Raw genomic sequence first — 16,445 nt, forward strand, 5'->3', positions numbered from 1 at the left:
AATTAGTGCATTAGGATATGCATGTGTCTTCCATGGGGGTTGTTAGTGGAGAGAATCATTCTCCTATTTAGTCTCACCTTTTTTCCCCATTCAGCTGTCAGACCATCTCTGAATGAGACACTAAAATGTTATTTTTAAATAGGGGTCCTGAGGTTTGAAATCAGGATCTTGTGGGATCTCTAATGTGGAAATTCCTTTAAAACCAAAACCACCCCTTGCTTATGGGAGCAAGACCTTAGCCAGTGAGGAGTTTAGGGGAAGCAGGGTGGGGAGGGGCTGAAGCTGTTTTTACAGTTATTATTAGATCCTTGAGACAATGGTGAAGAAACCTGGATTGGACCCCTAAATTTCTCAGTTTATTTTGTGTTTAAACATTTTTCAACTGTCCCACTGGCTAGACAGATATAGAGAACTAAGGTTCCCAAAGGGGTTAAATTCTGAAAGTAACCGAAAGGCCGGCAGTAAAAGAAACCCAGTGCGGTAAGAACAGATGTTAAAGGATCTCAGCTGCTTTTGAGGTCCCTTCTTTGTGAGCAAATCTGTTCCGATCCTCCCACAAACTTCCCTGGATTACCCTCATGTTTCAGAGACCCAAAGGCCAGCCACAGGGATACGTGGAAGAACACGTACAGTAAAGACAAGGTTAAGAAGTATGTCTTAAACATTAAGAGACTTGGATACTTTAATGAGCGGAAACTTTTGGTGGGGGAAATTGGAGGCTGGTTGGAGGGTATCAGAAAAGTTCGGGATTCCTAAACCGAGGCTTAATCGGGTGTGATGTGTGTGCACTTCTGTAATGCAGCTGCTCTCTGTCCCTTCCTTTTTCTACCGGATTTCTTTGTTTCCCTGCATGTTGTTTACAAGAGGCTTGAAAGTCCTCCAACGGGTCTTAGTAGTTCTAGTAGAAGTGTACTTCCATAGCAAAAAATGGATTTAAGACTAAGATTAAATCAATTCAATCCCTTTTCCTCTCATATTTATGGGACTCTCTCTCTTTCTCTCTCTTTCTCCCTCTTTCTTTCTTTCTCTCTCTCCCCTCCTCTAGTTTTCCATCCCCGGAGAATAAAGTGTACAGTTCCTTGAGAACGGATTGCCTGTCTCCTTTCCTGCCCACCTACTATGAAGAGCAGCTCCTCCCACCTGCCCATAAAAGCCAAGTGCATGTTACCAGCAGCTGATCAGAGCCCTTTCTCAGCCCTCTCTCTACTGTTGGGAGCCACTGATCTTCTCTCCTAGAATCACACATGCTCAAGGTAAGAAAAACTTCTTCAGTCATTTGACTATCCAGGCTTTTGCTGGGGGAAATACAGAAGCTCTATGCCACTTTTTTGCTGCTTTGCTGCTGCTTTTGGCTGGGAAGTTACAGAAGCCTGGTCTTGTATTTAAAAACAAACTTTTGTAGGAACAGTGAAATAAAACTACTAAAACTAATCTGACAGTGGCACAACAGGAGCCATGGAGCAGTGAGATAAGCATTTTAGTCAGTCCCCTCTCAAACTACTTCTTCCTTCTTAATAGTGTTTCTCATATGAAAATGTGCATATTTAAGGTATTTTACTTGTCTTTGTAAAAGTTGGTTATGTCAATGGAAGTGGGTAGAACCCCTGTTGCATTCTCGAATACGTATTTGAAAAGAACCCACATGCTTTCCTAAAATAGCACACTCCAAAAGGCCTGGTAACAATTTTGTGATGTTTTCCAACCTCCCAAGACAACTTCCGTTAGCCCTCTCTGAAAAAAAAATCATCTTTCCAGTTTTTAGAGCTTGGAAAAAATGATGTGAACTGCTGCCCTTTACAAAGTGACAATAATCAGGTGGCTGATAGGAAAAACAAATCTAATTTCCCAAGCTGGGACAGGAGTGTTTTCTAAGGAATATCTGGAGAATTTCATTCCAAAATGAAAATTCCACTGAATTAAAGTTCCCATAAAAAGAAGTACTTTAATATATATTTGTGAGTCTGTGTTTATATATGTACATTATGTACTTTTTAATACCTCTTAAGGCAACCTTATGTAGTCTTTAGGGATTTTTTTCTTGCTGTATGAGACACAACATAGCCTGAATTTGCAAGATGAAATTGGAAGAGATCAAATGTTAGGGATTTGAGAGTTCTGTCCCTGTTCTCCCCTTTCCCCACACTCCCACCTATCCATCCTCACTTTACCTTGTTGTGTGGACCATCTTTACTGAGATCCCTCTTTCTGGCTTCAGATTCTTATGCCAATGAGTCAGGTGTTCTAGCACAAGGATGCATATTTAGAGAGATTTTGTCATACCATCCTGAAATCTGAAAAAACTGATGTCTGAAAAGCAGAAATGAAGTTTACCTCTGCTCCCATTCTGGTAAAAACATAATCTAAAATTAGTTCATCAGGAAAAAGTCAGTATCTACATTACTCACCAGATCCAGTCAAAGAAATATACTGGGAAATGGTGTTCTTTTTATCCAAAGCCATATATTCTTTTCAAGACTTTACTGAACCTTCCACTTATGTACACTCTGTGTGGTTTCTTGCTGGCTTTTGTATCCTGCACCCCAGTCTGTGCCATGTGCTTTTGATAGCATTGTACTTTTCCAAATGCTTAGTACAGTGCTCTGCACACAGATTGAATGAATAACATCTCATGTGGGGAAAGAAACCTCTTTAAATGCATGCTCTGGTTGATTGTACAAAGGCCCATTGAGGAGATAAAATATTGTTGCCGTTAAGAAAACTAAAGCATTAGTTCAGGCAAAATCCATAAAAAAAGGAAAGGGTACAATCCATTTTTAAAAGAAATATACTGTGTAAAATTCTTCCTTCTTCCAGTATGATGGTGAATGACCTTAAAAGGACAGGTGTCAATCATTATATCAGGAACTCAAATGTAAACTATTTAGAGATGTCACTGCCCACTAAAATAAAATGTAAATAGAGGCATGAGGAAGAGTCCTTTAAGAAATTTAGTTTCAGAAAATCCACTATCACACATGCAAAGATCTTATTTTTTGAAAAAAATTGTTTTCCTGGGGAAATTGTTGCAGAGGGAGGCGTTTCCAGGAAGAACACGATGTAAAATTCAAATCTGCCAAAAAAATATGTATCTTCTACATCAAACTGTACAAGGAAGGCTACTTTCTTTACATTTGTAAGTACATACAAAGGGAATAGAGCCAGTAAATAGGATGAAAGTAACAGTATGTCTCAGGTAAATATTTCACAATGCTAGTTGTTAAGTCAGGTTTGCATCATTGATGCAATGATATATTGCTCTGGACTTCTGAGTTTCTTTTCTGGAAAATTTTTTTTTTTCCAGAAATTTCTTTTCTGGAAAAAAAAAATGCAACCCCAATTTTGATCCAGAATTCAATAAATATTCTCAGATAAAGAACATGTTTATGGGGTTCATATGTACTTTTTGGCCACTATTTTATCAGGTTAGTAATTTAAACAAGGCTTTTTTTCTGGGCCAGACAGGTAAAATAGCTCGTCTCCACTTCTGATAAATTTAAAGTAGCACAGCAGTTTTTTTACAGCACATAAAAAGATCTATATATTCAAAATTAAGATATAGAATGAGATGATGATTTGAATATCTTCAAAATGATAAGCGCTTAATACAGTGCTCTGCACATAGTAAGCACTCAATAAATACTACTGAATGAATTTATGTTGTGCTGGAACACCCTGGCTAAACTATCCCTTTCAAGCAAACTTGGCTTTTTTTTTATCTTTTCGTCCTTAGTAATAAGCCCAGTCACCTTGCAGATTGTCTTCCATTTCATCTGAATACCACACAGTTGAGCCTTCCTGCCAACATGTGTATCCCATAAATTGTTTTTCATCATGGTGTGAATCATTCACCCTGCAGTGAGCTGAAACCTTTGCTGAAAAATAAAAATCATGAATGAGCACTAAGCCTCTTATGCTAATAATAATAATGATGATATTTGTTAAGCATTTACTATGTGTCAAGCACCGTTCTACTCAGATTGGACACCTGAGGTAACTGAGGCACAGAGAGGTTAAGTGACTTGTCCAAGGTCACACAGACAAGTGGTGGAGTCAGGGTTAGAACCCAGATCCTTATGCTTTCCAGGCCCAAGCTCTATCCACTAGGCCATGCTACTTCTCTAGAGGTGCAATGTGGGGAAGAGAGGTGAGGGATCTGATTGGTTCTTGGGAATCATTTGCTTGTATTGGCATGTGACATTTAGAGGACAGAGAGAAGAGCTCTGGGTTGAGATGGAAAGAAAGGATAGAATGGTAGGTGGCAATTTGGCAGCTTTGCCAATTGGACAAAATGAAGGGCTGTTGAATCTTCCACAACACAGCTCCCTATGGCCATCCTAACCTCCCCTTCCCCCCAACCCTTCCCAGCTGTTAGCCCTGCCACTGGATTAGAATCATTAGGACCAGCGTTCATTTCTGTCTTTGTTAATGGTCCTTGAACAACCATGATTCAGAGTCACCTCTTCCTCTTCTGCTTTGGCCCATTTCAGATGCTGAATGCAGCATTTGAGCAGAATGGCCTAGTGGAAAGAGCCCAAGCCTAGAAGTCAGAGGACATGGGTTCTAATCCTGGCTCTGTCACTTGTGTGCTGGGTGACCTTGGGCTTGTCACTTAACTTCTCTGTGCCTCAGTTTCCTCATCTGGCCCCTTCCTACCTCTCCTCCCTTCTCTCTTTCTACCACCCACCCCGCATGCTCTGCTCCTCTGCCGCCCACCTCCTCACCGTCCCTCGGTCTCACCTATCCCGCCGTCGACCCCTGGGTCACGTCCTCCCGCGGTCCTGGAACGCCCTCCCTCCTCACCTCCACCAAACTGATTCTCTTTCCCTCTTCAAAACCCTACTTAAAACTCACCTCCTCCAAGAGGCCTTCCCAGACTGAGCTCCTCTTCTCCGTCTACTCCCTCTGCCACCCTCCCTTTACCTCTCCGCAGCTTAACCCCCTTTTTCCCCTTTTCCCTCTGCTCCTCCATCTCTCCCTCCCCATCCCCACAGCACTGTACTCGTCCGCTCAACTGTATATATTTTCATTACCCTATTTATTTTGTTAATGAATTGTACATCGCCTTGATTCTATTTAGTTGCCATTGTTTTTACGAGATGTTCTTCCCCTCGACTCTATTTATTGCCATTGTTCTTGTCTGTCCATCTCCCCCGATTAGACTGTAAGCCCGTCAAACGGCAGGGACTGTCTCTATCTGTTGCCGACTTGTTCATCCCAAGCGCTTAGTATAGTGCTCTGCACATAGTAAGTGCTCAATAAATACTATTGAATGAATGAATGAATAAAATGAGGTTGAAATACCTGTTCTCCCTCCTACTTAGACTGAGCCCGCTTTAGGAGAGGGACTATATCCAACCTAATTAACTAGTTTCTACTGAAGTGGCATATCGTACGTGCTTAACAAATGTCATTATTTTTATTCTTTCCATTATTATTAGATCTAGCAAGTGTCAGACTCTTTTGTAGCAAAAAGTTTGCACTAACTTTATACCCCTGGGGCCACCTGCTGAATAACTTTCCAGATCTTTAGGATTTGACCAAATATTTCCCTCCTGCCTGCAGTACCAGGTCACACCAATAATAATAACCAATAAAGTAATAATGAATAATTATGGTATTTGTTAAGCACTTACTATGTGCCAGGCTCTATACTAAATGCTGGGTTGGATACAAACAAATCGTGTTGAAAACAGTCCCTGTCCCACATGGGGTTCACTGTCTCAATCCCCATTTTACAGATGAGGTAACTGAGGCACAGAGAAGTGAAGTGACTTGCCCAAAGTCTCACAGCAGACAAGTGGCAGAGGCAGGATTAAAACCCAAGACCTTCTGACTCCCAGGCCCATGCTCTCTCCACTATACCTGTCTTCATCCTTCTGATCTTCCCTCACAACTAGGGAAGAGAGCGTGGAGGAAGGAAAAGAAGAAAAACGTAGTGAAAAAATCAATTCCCTCTGGAATTTTGAGCCTCTTCTCTGGTGTGTGAACTGGAGCCCTTTTCATTGCAAGCTTCCCAGGGGAAATAAATAGCCACTGGCTTGCTCGTTCCAAAATGCCAGGCAAACAAGAAGAGCCAGCTAGGAGAAGCCTGCAGTTACCAACACCACTTCCAGGACCAGTGTCACTTTTCTGGAGAGATCTAAGGTGAAAAGTGGGAAGGAATGAAGTAGGGTTCACTCTCAGGGGCCATTGCTGCTCTCCAGGACTCCGAGAGCTGGCTGAGCAATTCCAGGGAGGTCTTTATATCAGATAGTATATGCCCTGCCTGCAGGCGAAGAGTGCTGGAGAAAATGGAGCAGACCAAGGTTGGAATGTCTAATCTTGGGGCCCCCTGAGCCACAAAGATGTAAAGTAGCTTGAAAATGCAGAGTCTTAAGTGAAGGAAACAAGAAAGGGAATCAGAGATGAATAGGTCTGGAAAGGACCTCAGGGTCATCTAATCCAGCCACCTGCATCAGTGCCAGATTGAAGAAAATTCTCTAAAGCAGCCGGGGTTTTCTAACTTGGACTTTGAGACCTTCAGGGAGGAAAAGACTAGCCATTCCCAGGGATTTGTCTGTTTAACTTATTATACCTGCTTCAACATTTGAGACTATCACTCTTTGTCTTCCCTGAAATAGCATGGCCATCCAAACCACCCTTTCACCACAAACTCCTCAGAGCTGAGAGCTTTCACTGCTTCTCCTCCAAGTTTTCTCTCCATTAACCTGGTAGAGCCCAACTCTTTCAATTCTTCTCACAGCATATTTTGAAGATCAATCAATGATTTTTGAGTGCTTAAGTTGTTTAGCAGAGCTTAGTATGGTGTTCTGCACATAGTAAGAACTCAAATACCATTGATTGAGAATATTACAGTAGTATAAGTAGTAAGCCTTGCTTTTCTCTGTGGACTGCAGATTCTCCCTCTATTAAATCAAAATTGACTCTATTTTGCTTTGCATTTTTATAAACATTGTTTTTGGGTGGTTTAAAGGAAAGCAGAATTTAAAATGTCCAGGTGTCCTTTTATTCCTGTTTTGATAAGGTTTTTTTTTCCGTATAAGCTTTCCAAGCTCCTGGATTCAGTCAATTCCTTTGCTAATTCAGGGATTTAGAAAGCCGGTTGAAGACCATTCCCATCCTGATCACACACCCTTTGAGTGTCAATAAGTGATGATAAAAGAGATTTCCGAGAGTCTGGAATTGACCTCTTCAGTAACAGGAATACAAGGCAGGTGAGGGCACTCGGCTCTGAAACCTCTAGGACGAGCCCTTAAACTAAATCTTCGGAAAACAGATGGCCCATGATGGGAATGAAACATGAGTGCTAAGAGTCACTGTCACTGCTCACGCCCTACCCTGGTGGTGGTGTGTAATAATAATGGTATTTGTTAAGCACTTACTATAATAATAATAATGGTGGTATTTGTTAAGCTCTTACTATGTGCCAAGCACTGTTCTAAGCACTGGGGTAGATACAAGGTAATCAGGGTGTCCCACGTGGGGCTCACAGTCTTAATCCCCATTTTACAGATGAGGTAACTGACGCATGGAGAAGTTAAATGACTTGCCCAAAGTCACCCAGCTGATAAGTGGAGGAGCCAGGGTAAGAATTCATGACTTCTGACTCCCAAGCCCATGCTCTTTCCACTAAGCCACACTGCTTCATACCAGTCACTGTACAAAGCGCTGGGGTGGATACAAGCAATTTGGGTTTGACATAGTCCCTGTTCCACAGGGGGCTCACTGTCTTAATCCCCATTTTGCAGATGAGGTAACTGAGGCACAGAGAAGTAAAGGCCACACAGCAGACAAGTGGCAGAGCTGGGATTAGAACCCATGACTTTCTGATTCCTAGGCTTGTGCACTATCCACTATGTCATGTGTGTCCTTGACCCTTCTACACAAAAGACCTACTAAATTTGAAATTTGGATGCCCTTGGATCTGTAATCTTTAGACATTTGATATTCACTCCAACCCCACAGCACTTATACATATCTTTATATATTACAAATTATTCATATTAATGTCTGGCTCCCTCTAGACTGTAAACTCTTTGTGAGCAGGGAACATGTCTGCTTATTCTGTTGTATCATCCTCTCCCAAGTGCTTACTGCAGTGAAGGTAGGACTTTGCTCATTTAGGAAGTGCACAGATTGTGGCTCAGTGGGTCACTGGGTCCTTAGAACAGGACCAGTTTTCCTCATAATAAAAATCTTATAAATTATCAATCAATGGTATTGTACTCTCCCCAGCCCTTAGTACAGTGATCTGCACATAGTAAGTGCTCAAAAAATATAATTGATTTATTGAATGCTTACTGTGTGCAGAGCACTGTACTAAGCATTTGGGAGAGTACAATGCAACAGAGTTGATAGACACATTCCCTGCCCACAGCAAGCTTACAACCCAAAATTATCCCAAATTACCCAGTAGTGTGTATTAAAATATAGTTGAATAAAGTGGCTATGCTAACAAACATATTGAGTCAGAGCAGTTCCACAATAGGATAGGAGACTTTTACTTCTTCAGGGGTAAGATAAGTATGTCAATCCTACCTGGTTACTTTGCCTGTTGATCAGCTAACCTACTTTCCTTCCCAAAACCTTTCCCACTCCACACTCTCCGTAGGCTCCTCCTATTCTCCCTCCATCATGGCTTTGAAATTGTTTGCCCATTTCACCCCCACCCCTAGAACCAAATGTCATAAAGGAGGCTGGCATTGTAAAGTCAAAACTGATGTGTTGTAAAACTGGAACAGGCTGTAAATTTTAAAACACTGTAAATACCTTTTATTGTAACTCAAAACTTCACTGCTGATTAGATGTTCATGGTCAGGAAGCTAACGAAGCTCCTTACTTTCAGATTGTGCCACTTGGGACAGATGTCTTGCCCAGTTTTCCCTAGAAAGCTTCAGAATGGCTTCTGGGCAGTGCTGCTGTGTGTGGTGTATAAATAAGTACAGAATTTTATATGTATAAGTTCATATTATGTGCATTTTATGTGTAGCTTTTATTATAAATAATGTAAAACCATCGCTGAGGGAGATATTTTCAATTTTTATTAAAATTCTTTCCTGTCCACAGCCATTTTTTTGGGGCTTGGCCTAGTTTTGTTCAGGCTTGAAGCCTGTTGGGTTGTGAAAACATGTTCACTCGAGGCAATGATCTCATTTCCAGTATAACACTGTTAACTACTTGTGTAGATTCAGGCATGACTGTAGAAAGGGTTACTGCTTGCTGCAACTGCCCTCTTCTGGATGTGAGCCACAGTGGGAGATCAGCAGGCTAAGAGAGATAGTTTGATTCCCCAGAAACATTGGTCTGTGAATTGAGTTGCCTCTGATGAGCCTTCAGAATTCAAGGCACTCCTTAACCGATTCCTCCCCCAACCTCTGTCATATTTTTATTTAAATGTTTAATTCTTGCAAATGTCTAGTTTTAAAGTTTAATAAGTAATGACATATATTAAGTGCTTAATACAGTGCTCTGTACCCAGTGCCCTGAGTGGTGAAACTGTACCAGCCTCATGATCTAAGTTTCCTTGTCTGGTGCATGATCTTACCCTGGGCTCTGGAGAGGAGTCGGTAACTGAACTAATTTTGCTTGAAATTCCCTGATCCCTGACTCCTGTGCACCATTTGGGAAGGAGAATCTGAGAGCTCCAGCCTCCTGAAGCCATTTTGTGTGTACTCCTCCCCTCTAGCCCCCAGTCATACACACACATTCTCCCCTCCACAGACGAGTTCTGTGAATTGAGGACATACAATGATGTTAAGTAGGGATTCTTTGAGGCTAGGTGTTCAAAGATGAAAATACTGGACCTAGAGATGTCTGGGATCATTCAGGGATCAGACCAGCTGGAAACTGGACTGCCTGATCAAAAAAAAAAAGCAATCCAACGTGATGAAAGCCCCTCCTCCTTTCAGAGATTGAGTTGAGGAGACTGTACTGCTGTTTGGTGTCTCCATCAAAAACTTCCTCCCTCTCTCTTTGGCTTTTAACAGCTTCTGCCTATCCTCTCTCACCCGCACCCCCTTACCGTGGTTTACTGATGGTTGAGCTCTGACTGTAGTCTTTTCCCTACCCAGTCACAAATATACGGGTTCCTGCTGTCCCTACAGGAAAAATTGCCCTGGCTCTCTTCAGCTTTCTTAAAAGCTCACTGAGTAAATAAAGAAAAAGGTACTTTTTAACCTCCCATCAAAGGAAGCCCAGTCATTGTTTCCTTTTGTCTGAAATGGAACATTTGGGTATCTGAAATCATTCTGGTATCCATTCACTTTTTTATGTCACTCCTATCATGTTTGCTAAGAAGGAGCATCACTTTCTTTTGAAATGAGCTAGTCTACAGAAGCATTCCTTTTGAAACAGCCTCTTGTGTACAGTCGGTTGGCTATGTGCTTGGATTTAGGTTTTAAATATCCATATTAGCCAGGGGGCTGAGATGAGACACAGATTTGTTATTAATCAAAATGAAGCCAGGAACCAACGGAGCCCCTAGCGTCCCTGTCTGTCAGGCCGGAGGGTGGGGATGGGAGTGTTCAAGCCCCAGAGAGGGGGCAGGTTCCCGGCAGCCCCCAGAGAAACGAACATCTGGCCAGGCAGGCGTCTGTCAGGTCCCCCCGCCGGCTCGTCCCAGCAGCTGTGCTCTTGGAAGCCGAGGTCGACGAGCCCCATCGCCAGAGACGCACGTACTCCTTGTGCTGCCGGAAAGTGCCTGCAGACTTGTGTGTAGTCTGTGTTGCCACCGAGCTTCGTGGGAACTGACCTCCAACCATACGGAGTTCAACAGGAGGACACTGTGTCTCTGACAGAGTGGAGAAACACCCACCCCAGTAGCTTGCCTTCGGGATGTTCAGGGGACATTTGCTCATCCCTCTGTCATGTGGCCCATTCTCTGCCAACCACCGTTTTCAATTTCAGAAGCGTTAGATAGCAGCTGGATGTCAATTCCTCTTGACCTGAGCAGGGAGTTGACACCATGACCCTACTGTAAAGTGTGGAAGTCAAAGCATGCAAGGGCCAGCCCTCTTTATAATGTCTGTTTTCCTGGATAGAGTGTAATCAAACTGCAAAAAACAAACTTCAGAAGTTGTAGTGTCCTTTCCCAAGTGCTTAATACAGTGTTCTTCACACAGTAAGTGCTCATTTAAGGCCTTGGATTGCTAGTGCAGTGCATATTACTGCCTTGCTGATGGAAAAATCCTGCAGATTTTGACTCTCTCCAGTTCTCCCTACACCCCTCAACACCCCAACCACTCTTGTTCTGGCAGGGCGGGGGACCCTGTGTGCTCACCCAACAGGGGAGTTCCTAATAAGGAGGCAAAGAGTAAAATCACTAGACTAGAATATTCCTGGAAAAGGTTAAAACTTGCAGCCAAAGCTTCCTCTTAACCAGTGGCAGAAATGCACCATAGTAGCACTTCACATTGTTGTGTTTTTCAAGTAAAAAAAAAAATTCCTAATTTAGGCCTCTAGGAATAAATCTCCTGAGCATTAATGGTTCCAAAAATGTCAAGGCTTGTCGATGTATTTTTGAAAGAAAACCAAAGCAATCTTAGAGAATGTTCTTTCCAAGGCCAGGGCCCGCCAAGACAGAGTCTAAAGGTTCAGTTCAGTAATAAACAAGGTCTGGCAGCCAGGTCAGCTAGGGGAGAGTGATAAAGGAGGCCAGGGCTCCAGCTCCCAAAATGAAAGGCTCCATGCCCTCTCCTGATGAGTGAGGAGACTAACCAACTCCCCCGTGGCCAGGACAGGAGGTGGGAATTGAGCCCCACCCAAAAAAGAATCCTTCAAGTAGTGGGCTGCTAAATGTGTTCTCCTGCATCGTTGCTCACTCTGGGGAGTTAGCAGTTGCCTAGCCCCGGACTGGAGCTTGCAGCCCTTGGGATGAGTGTTTCCTGTGTGCAGTCTTGTGGAGCTTGACTGGTTAGAACTTGACACGTTGGCATCAATCAGAACTATCAATCATATTTATTGAGCGTTTATTGTGTGAGAGCACTGTACTGATCACTTGGGAGAGTACAACACAACATAATTGGTAGACATGTTCCCTGCCCACAGTGAGCTTATGGTCTAGAGGAAAAAGAACAATTATTTTCTCTGTTCCAAAAGGAACAGAGGTCAATCAGGTGAACTCAGTGGCTTGGCTGGCCCAGATGGGAGGAGCCCATTGCCATAGATAGCTGTGATGGATCAGTTCTCTTGCTGCTATTGATGGTCAAGGTTATTCTGGTGTAAGGAAGCAGAATGGTGTGGTGGTTAGCGCAGGGGATTGGGAGTCCACAGATCTAAGAGGTTCTATCTTTGATTTTCTGTGAGGTCGGGTGCATTTCTCCAATTACTTCTATGTGCTTTTTCCTCGCCTGTAAATGGAGTCAGTTACAGTACATAGTTATGGGCTTAAGGAGCTCCTTGTTTTGGAACTAAACTGCCAATAATAATTTTGTCTGAAACAATCAGTGGACATCTAGTGCTTGCGTAGCAGCATGGCCTGGTGGAAAAATCATGGGCCTGGGACTCGGGGGACATGAGTTCTAATTTCAGCTCTGCCTCTTGACTGCTTTGTGACTTGGGCAAAAAGTTTATCTGTGCCTTGGTTCCTCAATTATAAAATGGGGATTCAATAACTGTCCTCCCTCCTACTTAGATCATGAGCCTCCTGTGGGACAGGGAGTGTATCCAACCTGATTTATCTTGCATGTATTCCAGTGCTTAGAACTGTCCTTGACAGTTTCTAGAATGTAAGTTTGTTTTGGGCAGGAAACATGTCACTCTCTCCACCCGTACAGCAAGTGTATGTATGTGGTTGCTTCCCCTAGTTATATTGTATTTATTGACTGTCTCCCCTGCTAGACTTTAAACTCCTTGAAGGCAGGGATTATATCTACTCACTCTATTGTTCTCTCTCAAGTGCTTAGTTCAGTATTCTTCAATAATAAAAATTGTAGTACTTAAGTGCTTATGCCAAGCACTTTAATAATAATAATAATGATGTTGGTATTTGTTAAGCGCTTACTATGTGCAGAGCACTGTTCTAAGCACTGGGCTAGATACAGGGTAATCAGGTTGTCCCATGTGAGGGTCACAGTTAATCCCCATTTTACAGATGATTTACTTTACTAAGAGCTGGGATGAATACAGCAAATTGGGTTAGACACAGTTTCTGTCCCATGTGGGGATCACCATTTCGGATTATGTAATTGAGGCCCAGAGAAATGAAGTGACTTCCCCAAGCCACACAGCAGACGTACACTGCCTCACAGCAGACAAGTGGCGGAACCAGGATTAGAACCCATGACCTTCGGACTCTCAGGCCTGGGCTCTACCCACTACTCTAGGCTGTTTAGGCACTCAAGGAATATCACTGATTGATCATAAACATTACTTAAATATTCATGGTCACTGTGATTCAGGACCTTGTTTTTCTTGATCCTGACTTGCCACTTGATGTTAACTATTCCACGTAGGTGACTTCAGTGCAGTTGCACTACAAGTTGAAAAGGGAACTCCAGCCCAGTAAAAAAAAAACAAAAAACCCCTAGACCACATAGTTCAAGGATGTATCACCAGATAGGAAGCATAGACAGACTAAACCCAAATGGCTGTTAATCACTTCCAGGTTGAGGTACCTCAGCCCAGGCTTGCTTCAAATTTGGTGCCCTCCAGTCACCAAAATCTCGAATTCTCCCCACTCCATCAGTCTAAAATACCCCTCAAAAGGGGGTTACAGAGGCACCGGGGTGGGGGTCTCCAAACATGGCCTAACCTGGTGAGGTTCAGCTTCTTGCCAGCCCAGCCAGCTTCAGTGTGTGCTGACTGAAAAGGGTTGGCAAGAGTATCCAGCTCCACTCCCCAGATTCCTAATGTAGAGGAGTCCATTCAGAGCAAAGGCAGCAGGGGATCAGTCCACTAGGGGTCATGATGGGGATGTGACTTGCATAAGAAACATTTGATTGGATTCCAAATGCGTATGAGTGGCCTATCAAGTCTACCAATCCCTAGTAGAAGGGGTTGAACTCTGACTCAAGATGGTGCTGTGTCTCCTATGAGTGACATCTGCCAGACATGTGATGTAATCTGGCACCCACCACCCATCTCCATCCCTGGAGGAAAGTCTGCTCTCCAGCCGAGCCAAGGACTCTGTCTCTGCCTGCGTGGCCTCTCTGTCCCCCCTGCCCCTGGTCATTTCTGCCGTGTTGGCTAAAGTTCCACATCCCTCTTCCCTCGGGTCACTCCCTGGTGATAGGATTGAGTAACTTTGTAACATCAAATGTGAAGAAAATCGATCAGGAGCCAATGTAAACAGCTTATTTATATGACAATCTTTAGAGAATTTTACCTGTGCAAAATGGGCCAATTACTTGGAGCCACCCACTATACCTTAGGGCAAGTGACCATTCTCTTAATCAGTGGTATTTACTGAGCTCTTACTCGTCATAGAGATTATACTAAGGTTGCCCTTTAACATTCTTCTTTAGTCTCTGATGAATCCCAGCACAAATAAATCTCTGGGGTCACTCAGAATGGCCTTTCCTCCCCAAGACAATCACCTCCATAACATAACCACCTTGCCTCCCTCCCTCTCCCCCTTCCCAACAGACAAATATAAATTTCTTCAGGTCATTAAACCTCAAAAAAAAACTGTTCAGTTCTTATGAGAGCTCAGTGTGGGCAGCAAAAGTGTCTCATTACACTGTATTCTCCCGAACTCTTAGTTCAGTGCTCTGCACACAGTAAGCACTCAATAAATACATTTGACTGACTGACTGACCTCATGCCTCTTCCCCATCCTTGTATGCCTTTTCACTGCCTTTGGTTTGACCATTTTTCAAGAATTGCAATTGGTGTAACTCCAGGCCCCTTGCTGGTCACCCAAATATTGGTGGACTAATAAACATCCCTGGTTTCTAATCTTAGAGATTTGTCGGGTCCCTTTTGGATATTCTAATTTGTCTGCATCAATGTCTATAACTATGGCAATAACTCCAGCTAGCACAAAGGAAAATAAAGGAGGTGAAGTTTGCACTCTTGGAGAGTGGTGTTTAACAAATTGGAGATATTGTCCGGGGTTGAGAAGTTAATAGTCCTGTGCATTTGGGGTTAGAGACAGCTAATCTGGATGTATGAGACATGGAAAACCTCTTTCTTGTCAACAGCAGAGATTGCTGGAATTTTTGAGCAAAAATTACCCAAATTCTCCTGAGTAGACAGCTCTCTATCAGCACCTTTCAAAAGCAAAGCCTTGGCTTTTACCAGTGTATTATTCCAGCAGAGCAAATGATATCCTGCTTACCCAACTGACCTGGAGTGAAGGCAAGCACTGTCTCAAATGGAGTCTGTAATCCCCTTGAATGGGTCAAAGCAGGTGCTATGGCTTTGGTGTTTGGCAATGTTGTAACTCTTAAACATCCTCTCCTCGCTAGTGTTGCCTGAGATCCCTAATCCTGAGCAGGGCAGCCCTTTTATCAGCAGGATCTAGCTAGCCCAAAAGCAATATGAGCAAACACCATTTGACAGGAGGCTAAGTTGATTTCAGCTGTATAGTAAGTGTTTGGAACGCGAACTAGGGAGGGCATTTAAAAGCAATCATTTACACGAGATGTTTTATAATTTCAGAAAGCAGTTAGCCTGCATACCTTTCTTCTGATTCAGTTAGGAGTTGAGCACAGTAGATGGGAGTTGGAGATTCAGTGGTAAAAGCCAACATGATCACTGGGTCTTTTCCATTCTCAGCTCTGGACAGCTCAGTTTATTTGAAGGAACTGGAAAAACCTTCAATGAAAGCTTATTTTTTATTTTCATTTTTTTTGCCATCTTGAGCCAGCCTGCATCAAGAAATAATTATGGCTGTGTGCTTTTTCTCCCGGCCTTGTAAAACATTTACAAATTGGAACATAAGCAAACTCTAAAGTAAATTATAAAGATGACAACTTTTAACTTGTGAATTTTTATTTTAAGCCATAAAAATTGCCTTGAGTTTAGATCACTGAAATACATATGAATAAGATTTTCAACCTTGTCACTGCTTGGCTGAAGTAAGAACCTATTCAACTTCTTCTCAAAGGACTAAACAAATAAGAAAGGGCAGGGAGGGGGAGATGATTTTTAACTTAATTTGGTGACTTTCCATCAGGGAAAGTTTCTCCAGATAGTGATCCAACAATGTCATCTTCTTGAGAAGCTCAGTGTGACTCTAATTTTACCTTTGAGGAAACTGAGGCAGAGAGAAGCCAAATGACTTGCCACAGTCACAGGCAGATGCAAGGCCAAACAACAAGAATTTCTGGCCCCTGTTCCTGTAGGTGAGCCATCAGACTCTGCCTCTGAAAGAATATCCAGGAATCTGAATGCATCTGCATTGCCAATAGCTTTCATTTTTCCAAATCATTTAAAGAAAATGCCTCGTTTATTTCCAGGACAACCAAAGCCCAGGTTCTTGTTATCATCAACCAAGGCCACTG

At 42.8% G+C, this 16,445-nt stretch overlaps 1 protein-coding gene across 1 annotated transcript in view; it reads left to right on the forward strand.

Annotated features, from left to right (window-relative positions):
• Window positions 1-561: 561 nt before the first annotated feature.
• COL8A1 (collagen type VIII alpha 1 chain) overlaps window positions 562-16,445 on the forward strand; it is a 96,833-nt gene continuing 80,949 nt past the window's right edge. The window contains 2 exon segments of the mRNA XM_039914523.1: window positions 562-650; window positions 1,046-1,253. The gene's annotated coding sequence lies outside the window, so the exon portion shown is untranslated.

Source organism: Ornithorhynchus anatinus, chromosome 17 (assembly GCF_004115215.2).
Source record: "Ornithorhynchus anatinus isolate Pmale09 chromosome 17, mOrnAna1.pri.v4, whole genome shotgun sequence".
Lineage (NCBI taxonomy): Eukaryota > Metazoa > Chordata > Mammalia > Monotremata > Ornithorhynchidae > Ornithorhynchus > Ornithorhynchus anatinus.